The following is a 10937-nucleotide window of genomic DNA, read 5'->3' as shown; positions in this document are numbered from 1 at the left end:
GCCACCCCGTACCTCTTTTTAGCCTCTAACCGGTCCACTCAAACCACTAAGACCGAACCTTCTGAATCGTCGGATCAAACCGCGCGTTGACTGATTCGGTTTAGGTAAAAAAAAAAATTTTTGAATTTTTTTATATTTTTATATATATTATATTTTTATTTTAATTATTAGTCTTGATATTATTACATGTTAAATTGTTTAAATTTACCAAAATGAATTTTTGTTGTTTTATAATAATAATTAATAAATAATAAAATATAATAAACGTTTTTGATAATTTTGATTAAACCTTATAAAATAATTGGTAAAAAAATTTTTTAATTAAATAAAAATAATGTAAAATTAATAAAAAATGTAGGAAAAGAAAATTTTTATCTAATTATGAGATTCAAAGGTACTCCGAGTAGTGATACCTATGAATTTTTAGGTGAGAAGATTTTTTTAAAATACTACTAGTGTATTGAAGTATTTATAAAAAATTCTCGATACAATAAAAATTTTCTTTTTGTAAAAACTAGTAAAATAAAATTAACTTTTATAAAAAAAATAAAATAAAGTAATAAAAATAAGGAAAAAGAAAATTTTACTAAATGATGAGATTCTAAAAGTATTCCAAGTAGTGATTCTTTACGAAATCCCTAAGTGAGAAGATTTTTTTTTAAATATTACCAGTGTATTGGAATATTTATGAAAATTCTTCAATATAATAAAAATTCCTTTTTCTTTAAAATTTAAATTAAAAATAAAATATCAAATAAAACAATTAATAAAATTTCTAAAAAAGAAAGAATAAAATATGTGCATCAACATGGTAACATTCTGCATTACATGCATGGCATATATTTTTTACGAAAAATAAATTTGAGCCTCTGAGAATAGGATTCTAAAGTATTCCAAGAAGCGATGCCTAAGAAATCTTTAGGTTAGAAAAAGTTCTTCTAATGTTACCAACGTACTGAAACATTTTAAGAATTATTTCAATAAAAAGGTTCTACTTTATTTTTCTCGAATAAAAATAAATAATAAATAATAAATTTCTAATAAATAAAAAAATCAAGAAAATTATTTTTCAAACATCGAAAATAAGACTATTTTTTATCAAAATCAAAGGATAACACGTAGTTAATTGGTATCATTTTAAACGAGTGCGTGGGGGTGCTAATCCTTCCCCACGCGTAACCGACTTTCGAACCCAGACTGTTATGCAGACCCTAAAATTATTCTTTTAATAAATTTAATTAATTTTAAAATTTCATTAAAAGGATATGTTTTAATAGGTGGCCAATTGCACCTAGCTAAAAAAGATTGGTGACAACTCCCATTTTTTTATTTTGTTTTCAAATTTGTCGGGTAGACACAAAACCATTACAACATTAGCAAAATACTTTCACTCAAGTTGAACCCTTTTCGTCTGCAACCCGTTATGGGTGAGGATCGGGGGCCTTACTAGTCCAGAGTCGATGACAGTGAGGATCAATTTGAGAACCTTTTTAGCCTGTGTTAATTACCAAACCATGCATATAGTGAACCTTAAGAAACTAACCTTAGATAGGGCCATACCATTTTTGTAAATTGTACCCTAAATTAGGACACATGAGGGAATATTTATTATAATATGATTACTAACCCTATTTTGTTTTGCTTTCCTTTTGTTTCATGATCATGCAGCATTATAAACACTTACATATAGGATGTGCTTGTCAATATGCCAATATCAGTTAGAAGATTTTTAGTCTTACTTCAAAAACACCATCATGATGTTCTCAATTTTGAAGCTCATCATGTGTGAAAAGACCAATGTGAAGATAACTCTATCATTAGAAGCTGAAAGTAGAATGGGAAACTGTCTAAAAGAATTTGAATAAAAAGTTTTGCTTGAAAAAATCAAATTGGGACTTCAACAAAATGACATCTCTGAGTTAGTCGAGATTTGGCACTGTGCAATAACTCCTAGGAAAATGGCTTTCAAGGAAAAATATGGCCATATTACTTCACTCCTTGAGGTGTCTATGGAAAATTAGTTGATAAAAGCTTTGTTTAGTTTTGGGACCCTATATACAGATGTTTCATATTCAATGGTATAGATATAACCCCAACGATCGAAGAGTATACTATATTGCTATGGTTGCATCTTTCTAATTCAGATAAAATCTATTGGTGATGTCAAAAACTTGGATCTCAAAAGAAATTTGCCTATATGATGAAGGTCCTCACTCAGAATGTAAATTCATATATCTAAATAAAAGGTAAAAATGATTGCATCTTGTAGGAAATCTTACGTGATTACATCGTCAAACACTTAGAGGATGAACGAGGCATGAGAATGATAGCTTTGGCAATTTATGGCTTGATCATTTTCCTAAAGGTCTTAAGACACATTGAGGTATCAGTGATTGGCTTTCTCGAGCAAGTGGACAACAAAATCAATCATATTCCTTCTATACTGGCAGAAATTTTTAGATCATTGAATCACTATCGAAGAAGAGGGGGACGCTTCATAGAGTGTGTACAGTTGCTCAACATTTGGGCAAAAAGTCATCTTCAACATCCTGTAGGTAAATTTCATCCTACTTATAGCAATAAAAGTAGGCCAATTGAAGCTACAATTTTGAGTGGCCAGAATCAACAAATAAGGAATAGTGGGTATTGACTTTGCAAAATTTCACCAATACTCAAGTTATATGGAGAGCTTTATGGATGCCACGAGAAGCCATGTTGTACAAGTGTGGTGACAAGCCATGGGTTCCACTCTTAGGACCATGGGGAGGTATAAGATATGCCTCAATACTAGTTCATCGACAATTAGGGTCAAAATAATTTGTTCCCATGACTTATAGGCTTTGAGAATTAGAATTCTCTTTCGATGAGCTAGGATTTCTAGGAAAGGTGAAAGAGATTATCAAAGAATGAAAGCAAACCCGAAGAGTAAATCATAAGGGATATACAGACAAAGCCACACTTAAATATCTAATATGGAAAAGTCAACATGTCACTAGCAAAGTTAGTCCCAAAAAAGATAGATCCCGAAGACATGAAGATTATAAAGCATAAATTTAAAGAAGATAAAAAATTGGAGCTTGAAAAGAAAAGGTTTCAGCATGAGATTAATGAATAGAAAGATAAAACTGATAAGAGTGAAGCAAAATCCTAAAGGCTTGAAAGAGAACAAGAAAAGATTTTTAAAAGCTGGCATAGGTCCATCATTTTAGTGACCACAGAGCTTAAAGAATTCAGAAAAAACACAAAACAGTTTTGATCTTATTTGTTGTCTAAGGAAGAAGAGTTTAGTCAATCTGTGAAAGAAAAAAAGATACTACAAACCCTCGTAGAGCACTTGAAATAGCAAATACACTATCGATGTGAAGCCATTCAAGTTTTGAGAGAGGAATGAGATCAATTTGAACATAGAGAACAATATTAGAAGGAAGAATGTCAGTTGAAAGAATTTCAAGCCACTCACTTAGTAGAACAAATAAGAAAAGTCAGCTTTAAAGTAAGAGACATGATCCAAGAAGCTAAACAAGTAAAGGAAAAAGTTTACTTAGGATAGTACAGCTAATGCTTAACCATTTTTCTAGATAGTGCTTATAAGTAGTACAAACATGTAGGGCATTTCTTTTGAAAATTTTAATATTGTAATGAAAGAAGCATTCAGTAAGAATAATGTGACATTATGATATGGTGGTTCAAATTCATACTTAAAATCTTTTACAAATATTGGATACATAGCAAGCACATCCTTTGCATTTCTGCATTCATGCATCATATATGTGTTTCATTTAGAAAATACATCATGACTAAAAGAAAAAGGCCTCAAAATAACATATCTCAAAGAGTTTCTCTTAACTTGAGCAGGAAAAAAGAATAGTTAGGCCATCAAAAAACATAGATTAGACCACTCATCATCGTTACAACACTCGTTTACAAGTCAAAATCATGAAAAGTGAGCAAGTATTTAGAATAAAAAAGATGGAAAAAGCTCAATTTGATATGCAAGAGTAAATGATTAGGTCTTAATAAGAGTTGATAGAACAATTGATTACATCTAAAAAATAGACTAAAAAAGAAATGGCTGTAATGATGGACATGATAAGAAAATGACTAAGCGAAAAAAGGTAGCTAAAGAAGTGACTACTAAGAAAGAGCCTCAAGCTCAAAAAAATACGAGTGATAGAGAAGATCCATTGTATCCACCAAGGTGTACCTTACCTTATACTCAAACCTCTCATCAAGTGCATCCACAAATGACACAGCCTGAAAGGTAGCCACATACTCAATTTAATTTACCTCATTTCATGGTTGAACCACATAGTCAAAGACACATTGGTCTAAACATTGGGGTAAGTCATGTTGAGCCCATTATGGTCCTAGATTTAGATAACCCAAGAGAAAAGGAAAAACTAAAAAAATGCATGTTTAAACAATTTGAGAACACAAAGGCACAGTAGAAGTTAGATTTCTTAGAAGAAAAGGCTATGAACTATTAAAGGTGTAAATATTTTTAACGTAATTAATGCCAATCAACTCAATTTGGTTCCAGATTTTGTAATCCCACCAAAGTTTAAAGTATTAGAATTTGAAAAAATGACGAAACCAAACTATGTTTTGTCAAAAAAAGATCAGGCAAATAAATAATGACAAGTTGCTTATCCATTATTTTCAAGATAATCTTATCGAATCAGCTGTCAGATGGTATATTCAATTAGATAGGAGTCATATTCATTCATGGAAAGATTTAGCCAAAGAATTTATTACTCACTACAAGCATGTCATAGACATAGCTCTAGATAGACTGTCCTTGCAAAACATGGAAAAGAATGCTAACAAAAATTTTAAAGAATATGCCTAGAGATGGCGAGATGTTGCCACTCAGGTTCAACTTTCTTTCACTAAGAAAGAAATAACTATTTTGTTCATCAATACCCTTTGAGCCCCATACAATGATAGGCTCATTGGTCATGCCATGAAAAACTTTGCTAATATGGTAATTACAGGAGAGATAACATAAAATGCCATTAAAAATGGAAAGATTGATAGAGATGATGTTTCTGGATTAAAGAAATAAGGATCATCTAAGAAGAAAGAAGTAAAAATGCAAGCTGTCACCATGGAAAAACCAAAACCAAAACTTTTTATCCCATACCACTCATATCCTGTATACCAACCTTTTTACCCAACTATTTATAACATTTTCCAAAACCCATACCATTACCAACCAGTGTAAGCCCAAACACTTACTTTCCAAACCAATGTTTGTCCCCGAGCACCTTCACTATGACTTTTCCCTTAGTCAAACACCATAGACTTTAATCAAAGAGAACCTTAAAATAATCAAAAGCAATAATGATTTTATCTAATTCCTATGACTTACACAAAATTATTCCCTCAGTTATTTTAGAAACATTTGGTGGGCTGACAACCCATAGAACCTTTAAAACCTCTATATCCGAAGTGGTATGATCCTAAAGCTTCATGTGACTATCATTATGGAATTTAGGGCCACTCTCTAGAAAATTGTACAACTTTCAAATGTAGGGTGAAAAGCCTAATTAATAATGAACTTTTAAATTTTCCAATTAAGGCCAGACTAAGTGTGGAGGCGAATTCGTTACCTAATCATGGTAGGGGATCATAAATGTTTTAAGTAGCAAGACAACTTAGAATATTAAAAGAGAAGTAAGCGAGATCAAAACCCCTATGGATCAAATATTTGTTGCATTTATGAAAGCTAATATGATTCATCAAATACCTAAAAACTTAGATAATAGAAATTTCACATATAATTTAGATCACACTTGTGAATTCCATATAGGAATGGTTGGTTATTAGCTTCAAGATTGTAAAGCATTTTGATAAGAGTTACAGAGAATGATGGATTCTTTCTTGGTTAAATTTTATGAGGGACATAAAGAAAGTTTAGTGAATGTTGTGATGGGATACTCATCCAAAAATAGGCCTTATCGAATGAATTTTAAGCCTGTTACCATCTTCTATGAAGAAAGTCAAGTGTTAAGGTTGATAAGTTAGTTCATATGAATTTTGAGCTTGTCATGATCTTTTATGATGAGAAATTGAGTGCTAAAATTGATGAACCAATTTGTACAACTATTCCAAAAGTGACAATTGAGGTCCTTAACATATTTCTGTACAAATCTAATAAAGCAGTCCCTTGGAAATATAATTGTAATATTATATCACAAGGTTTGGATAATGGTTCCCTTCAATATGGCTTATGTGATGCAAGCATAGTAAACATAACTAGTGTATGAGGCATAACTCAAAGTGGGCAGTGTTATACCCAGAAGCACTTGAGAAAGCATGAAAAGAAAGAGCAAAAAAAAGAGAGATAAGCTTAGAAAAAAAAGATATATCATCCAATGATCAAGAGACTCACCCAACCCTAATCCTAAACCAAGAATTTAATAATCTAATTATAAAAAAAAAAAAGGCTTGTAAGTTCTTAAAACTTATTAAGCATAATGAATGTAGTGTGATGGAGCAATTAAATTGCTTACTAGCTCATATTTCTATGCTCTCGTTATTGTTAAATTCTGAGCCTCACAGAAATGTCTTGCTTAAAGTACTTAATGAGGCTTATGTAGCTCATAATATATCTATAGAGAAACTTGATTGCATAGTGGGAAATATCACAGTGGGAAATTTTATATCGTTTAGCAATTATGAAATTCCACTTAGTGGTAAAGGTGATGCTAAGGCCTTGCATATCTCCACAAGATACAAAGATCATACATTGGCAAAAGTGCTCATTGATAATGGATATTCTTTGAATGTCATACCTATGACTACAATATCTAGATTTTCAGTTGACATGTCTTACATGAAGACAAGTCATATGATAGTGAAGACTTTTAATTGGACTCGTTGTGAAGTGATAGGCAATATCAAGTTGCCAATTCAAATCGACCCATGTACTTTTGATATAACCTTTCAAGTTATGGATATTGCTTTTTCTTATAGCTATCTTTTAAGAAGACCATGGATTCATATGGCAGAAACTGTTCCTTCCACTTTACATTAAAAAGTGAAATTCATAATTGATAAAAAAATGTCATTGTTCTGGTGAAAAAGATCTGTTATGACTAAACCCTTTATTGCATTTTATGTTGAAGCAACTGAGGCAGCCCTATAATGTTCTTTCAGATCCTTTGAATTTTTTAATGCAACATATATGGGTGAAGGATCAAAAGTGCCTATTCTATGTCTATCCAAAGCTTCCAAGATGGCCCTTAAAAAAGTGATAAGAAAAGGACAACAAGTATGAGCTAACTTACAAGGGATACAATGACCATGGATGATGCCTAAGAAAGATGATTGATTTGGTCTGGGGTACAAGCTAACTTGAAAAGGAATAATGAAGTTTATAGAGAAAAAAAAGAAAAAAAATTGGCTTATTTTTTGGGGCAAGAGGTAGAAACTGAAAGCCTATCTTTTCTTCCCCTCTATGAAACTTTCATCTCAGCTAGCTATATCAATCCAGATGTAGCAATAAAACATAGATAAGGGGTTTACACCATCGTTGAAAGATATTTTCACTGAATTTTTATTACAAATGGTGGGTGAAAAAAAGGGAAATGAAAATCCAAGTTGTCCATGAGTGTTTCTTACTCCTCCTAGTGCAAAATTGAAGAATCGACATGTTAAAGAGCTGTCTGTTTTTAAAGTTTCTTCAAAGTAATGTGTTAAACCTAATTTAAATGCTTTTGTTAAAAGCATTCAATGTATTATGTGTGTTTGTTTCCTTATTTTCAATTGAATAAATGACAAGTGTAGCACATTTGTCCATTTCTTTTGCCTCTTTCATTTCAATTCCTTACATTATTATACATCTCTCTACATTTCATCCATTTCACTTATTTTTAGGCATTTAAATAATGAATGTGAATATCATCATGAAAATATTCGAGGATTTAATTTTGAAAATTTTGTTTATATTGGTGAACTCGATAATGAAAAAAATGTGAAAAACCATGCCTCATCAAAAAACTACTAAAGTTATCAATTTGGGAGATGAAAAAACTAAAAATGAGGTTAAGATTGGTATTTTGATGTCATCACCAATAAAGTAGAAGCTGATAAAATTACTACATGAATATGTAGATGTATTTGCCTGGTCGTATCAAGATATACTAGGGTTGGATACTAAAATTGTAGTGCATAAGCTACCTTTGAATCCTGAGTGAAACCAATTAAATAGAAGATGAGAAGCATGAAACTTGAAATGTTGTTGAAAATAAAAGAAGAAGTGCAAAAGCAATTTGATGTGAGATTCTTAAAAATGGCCAAATATACCGAATGGGTGGCGAATATAGTTCTAGTACCTAAAAAAGATGGTACAGTTAGGATGTGTATTGATTATCGAGATCTGAACAGAGCAAGTCCAAAAGATAATTTTTCATTGCCTCACATTGACACATTAGTGGACAATACTACTAGGCACTCTCTATTTTCATTCATGGATAGGTTTTTAAGCTACAATCAAATTAAGATGGCATAAGAAGATATGGAAAAGTTTACTTTTGTAATATTATGAGGAACATTGTACTATAAAGTCGTGTCCTTCGGTTTGAAAAATGCCAAGGCAACTTATCAAAAAGCCATGGTGACTCTATCCTATGATATGATGCATAAAGAAATAGAGGTGTATGTGAATGACATGATTGATAAATCTCGTGAAAAAGAAAATCATGTGATTAATCTAAAAAAGTTATTTAAAAGATTAAGAAAATTTCAACTCAAGCTCAATCCAACTAAATGCACTTTTACTACAACTTTAGAAAAATTCTAGGATTTATTATCAGCAAAAAAAGAATAGAGGTGGATTCAAATAAGATCATGCCATCCAAGAGCTACCACCTCTACGCAAGCAAAAATAAGTAAAACGATTTTTGGGGAGATTGAATTATAGTGCTTGTTTCATTTCCAAACTTATAGCCAAATGTGATCCCATATTCAAGATCCTTCAAAAACATGGGTTAGGAGAATGGGATGAAGATTGTCAAATGGCATTAGAAAAAGTTAAAGAATACTTATCAAACCCACCAGTATTAATGCCACCTATCCTTGAAAAACCTCTTATCCTGTATTTGACGGTGCATAAAAAATTAATGGGATATGTTGTGGGGTAACATGATGAAACAGAAAAGAAAGAACAAGCCATTTACTACTTGAGCAAAAAATTTACTGATTATGAGTCCAAGTATTCACCATTGGAAAAGATGTGTTGTGCACTAGCTTAGATGGCTCGTCACTCAAACAATAGATGCCGATCATACCACTTGGCTCATTGCAAAACTAGATCCAATCAAGTATATCTTTGAAAAGCCTTTATTATCAAGAAAAATAGTAAGATGGCAAGTGTTACTTTTTAAATAAGACATTGTATATGTGTCCCAAAAGGCAATCAAAGGAAGTGTTATTGTTGAATTTCTTATAGAATGCACTCATGAAGATTATGTGCTTGTGACATTTGATTTTTCAAATAAAGACTTAATGTCTATACTACATATAGATAAAGAAGAGCATAACGAAGATATATGGAATATGTGTTTTGATAGTGCATCCAATGCTTTGAGACATGTAATAGGAGTAATTTGATATTTTCTGAAAGAGATTACTACCCAATCACTACAAAACTAAGTTTTGATTGCACCAATAATGTGGCAAAATATGAAGCATGTGCTCTAGGTCTTTAAGCTACTCTTGAAAGAAAGGTCTGTACATTGAAAGTTTATAGAGACTCTGCCTTGGTCATATGCCAATTATGAGGAGAATAGGAAACTAGAGATTCAAAATTGGTTTTATACCAAAAATACATATCAAAATTGATCAAAAAATTTAAGAATATTTGATTTTATCATTTACCCCGAGAAGAGAATCAGATGGCTGATGCTTTGCTACATTAGCAATAATATTCAAGTTAAATGAAAATGTAAAAATCCAACCCATCAAGTTAAGCTTACGAGAGAAACTAGGCCACTGTTCAAATGTTGAGAAAGAAGTTGATGGAAAACCATGGTATTTTAACATATTACAATATGTTAAGCATCAACAATACCCAAAGCACATATCAGAGAATGATAAGAGAACTTTGAGAATATTAGCAATGGGTTTCTTTCTAGATGGATAAAATGTATATAAAAAAAGTCGAGACCATACATTATTGAGATGTGTGAATGATACTAAAGCCAAAAAAATTGCTAAAAAAAATCCACAAATGTGTATGTGGAACTCATACAAATGGCCATATGATGATTAAACAAATTATGAAAGTAGGATACTATTGGTTGACAATGAAAAAAAATTGCATCGACTATGCTAGAAAATGTCACAAATATCAAATTTATGCAGACAAGATTCAAATTCCTCCAATGTCCTTGCATGCTATGTCAACACCTTGGCCTTTCTCTATGTGGAGGATGGACGGGATAAAGCCTATTACACCAAAAGCTTCAAATAGATATCGATTCATTTTAATGGTAATTGACTACTTCACAAAGTGAGTGGAGGCAACTTTATACACTAATGTGACAATAATGGTAGTTTGCAAGTTCATCAAGAAAGAGAACATATGTCGATATGGCTTTTCAGAAAGGATCATTTCAGATAATGCTTTTAATTTGAATAATAAAATAATGATTAAGGTTTATGCTCAGTTCAAAATCAAACACCACAAATCAGCACTTTATCATCCAAAGATGAATGGGACAGTTGAAGCAGCCAACAAAAACATAACAAGAATTGTTAAAAAGATGATAGATGTGTATAAAGATTGGTATGAAAAGCTACCATTTGCATTACATGCTTATCAAACTTTGATTCACACATCTACAAGAGCTACACCATTTTTATTGGTATATGGGATGGAATTTCATTGGTATATGGGATGGAGGTAGTGTTGCCCATTAAAGTTAAAACTT

Source organism: Durio zibethinus, chromosome 22, assembly GCF_047325235.1.
Source record: "Durio zibethinus cultivar Kanyao isolate XHJ-2024 chromosome 22, ASM4732523v1, whole genome shotgun sequence".
NCBI lineage: Eukaryota > Viridiplantae > Streptophyta > Magnoliopsida > Malvales > Malvaceae > Durio > Durio zibethinus.
The sequence above is the reverse complement of the archived record's forward strand: the minus strand, read 5'-3'. Positions refer to the sequence as shown.